This window comes from Octopus bimaculoides, chromosome 1, assembly GCF_001194135.2.
Source record: "Octopus bimaculoides isolate UCB-OBI-ISO-001 chromosome 1, ASM119413v2, whole genome shotgun sequence".
Classification (NCBI taxonomy): Eukaryota; Metazoa; Mollusca; class Cephalopoda; order Octopoda; family Octopodidae; genus Octopus; species Octopus bimaculoides.
Genome location: NC_068981.1, coordinates 18,659,201 through 18,661,577, shown reverse-complemented (window position 1 = coordinate 18,661,577; position 2,377 = coordinate 18,659,201). Strand labels below are relative to the sequence as shown.

At 43.1% G+C, this 2,377-nt stretch overlaps 1 protein-coding gene across 3 annotated transcripts in view; it reads left to right on the top strand.

Moving 5' to 3' along the window:
• Positions 1–2,377, top strand: part of LOC128247021 (leucine-rich repeat and coiled-coil domain-containing protein 1-like) — a 797,355-nt gene that overhangs the window by 647,423 nt on the left and 147,555 nt on the right. The window lies entirely within an intron of this gene.

Here is a 2,377-nt window from a genome sequence, read left to right as displayed (position 1 = left end):
CTACCACCACCACTACCACCACCACTACCACCACCACCACAACTGCCACCACCACCACCACTACCACCACTACCAACACCACCACCACAACCACCATCACACTATAATCACTACCGCTATCACTACGACAACTATTACCACCACCACTACCACAACTATTACCGCCACCACTACCGCAACTACCACCACCACTACCGCCAGCACAAACACTACTATATCACCAATAACAACAACAACAACAGCAACACCATTATTGCCAATACTACCACCATACCAGCGACATCACCACCTCCATTCCATACCACCACCACCAACGTTACCACCACCCGTAGGAGCTAGAGCCAACCAGTGGTACCTACGTCATCGTTCGACGTGCTAGAAATAGCAGCCAAAGCTGCCCCATGTCTCCCACCCGACCCACCCCTAACCACAACCATTCTTCGTTCCGCCACCGTCTTAGAAACGATCACATTGAACAGTGTTGTGTTCCTTGGTTCCTTGTACACAGGGATATGACGGGGTGGTCACAAGTGGAATGGCTTTGATCATTTATCTCCTGGATCAGTGCTGACCTGGTGCTAAACGGCGACAGTGACAACAACAACAACAACAACAACAACGAAGGCAAATTCGAAACCAGCACCAATAAGACTAACAACCACCACCATCTCCCCTATACATGATAAACACCTTCCACTAACTCCAACAGCGTCACGAAGATTAATACTACAGCGTCCCACCGCCACCACAGAAACCACCAACACCAAAGCCCTCACCACTGACACCGCTATCAGCTATGCACTTCCGTTAATTCATAGTCTTTCTGACAAACATGCAGTTTTGTTGCAATTAGTGTTGAATGCATTCGTCTGCTGCAAGCTATGTGTCTCGTGTAAAAATTAGAGAGTGGAAGGTAGAGGTGACGTGAATACGATAGGAGCATGGGGATTAATTTACGGCAGCTTTCCTTAAAGGGCCGATAGGTTAATGATAATAGCATGGATATGATGAATTGAAATGCTTGAGCAGTTGAACTTCCTCTCTTGCTTAACTCGATTCAATTTCGTCAGCTGTTGTTGATTAAAAACCTCGCTTCGCATGCACGGAGTTTCCGGTTCGATTTCACCACATACGTACGATGCACATCTTGAAGGGGTACATCATACGAAGAGCCTCTGGTCAAACATAACCTTATAAGTGCAATTTACTAAACGAAAAGTGTGCGGAAACCCATCCAACCATCCATCCATCCATCCATCCTTCCATCCATTATTATATACATACATATATATACATACATGCATGCATGCATGCGTGCGCATGCGTGTGTGTCAGGGATAATTATATTCACATCAAGAATTTTTCGAACCAAACACAAAACCGAAGTGATAAATATATATTATATTCCATAAAAATATGTGTAAATATATATATATATACTGGGTGCGTTGGGTAAATTACCACCATTTTATATTTTCAATTTCATGCATGTGCATTGTTTGGTTTTGGTTTTGTCGACTACACAGTATAGTAGGGCCAGTTGGGCACCATCTGTAAGAAAAACAACACCATGACGCAATTCATTCTGCCAGAAATTTGGTAACGACATGCTTGACGCTCGCGCCGGAAGTTTCAATACGAACATTTCAGAGTATTTGGATGTCAATCTGAAGACAGTGCAATATGAGGACATGTACCGAGAGTGATAAAAAGCAAACATCCAGTCAACATCATGGTGTTTGGTGTTATCATTAGTGATAGCGACGTTATGCCGCCATTCATCTTCCCACACGGCTTCACACTCAACACGGAGGCCTACATCAAGTGCCTGGAGGAGGGTAGTGCTACCCTGGGTCAACAGGGTGGCTGCTGAAAAACCCTATGTCTGACAACAGGACTCTGCAACATGCCACACAAGCAGGAGAACCCAGTCATGGCTGTCAGACAATTTCTGCGACCACATCACCCCTAACATCTGGTCACCTATCTCCCAAAACTGCAAACCTTTTGATTATTATGTGTGGGCTGCAGTTGAACGAGAGACCAACAAAACTCCTTGTAACACCAAAGAAGAACCCAAGGCAAGGATTATGGCAGCATTCACCAACTTAAACAAGATCATCCAGAAAAGTTGGAAAAAATTCTGAAGTTGTCTGGAGGTTGAGGTTGAGGCCAATGGCACTTTTATTGAATAAATTTACTCTTTAGTATTTCAAGATATTTTTCTGTAAGTCTGGTAAATATATCTGTTAAAATGTAATGTCAGCGTCATTTTCATTGTTGTGTAATTTAGATGACAGTTTATTCACTGAACCCTATGTGAGTGTGTATGTATGCATGTATGTATGTATATATATATATATATATATATATATAT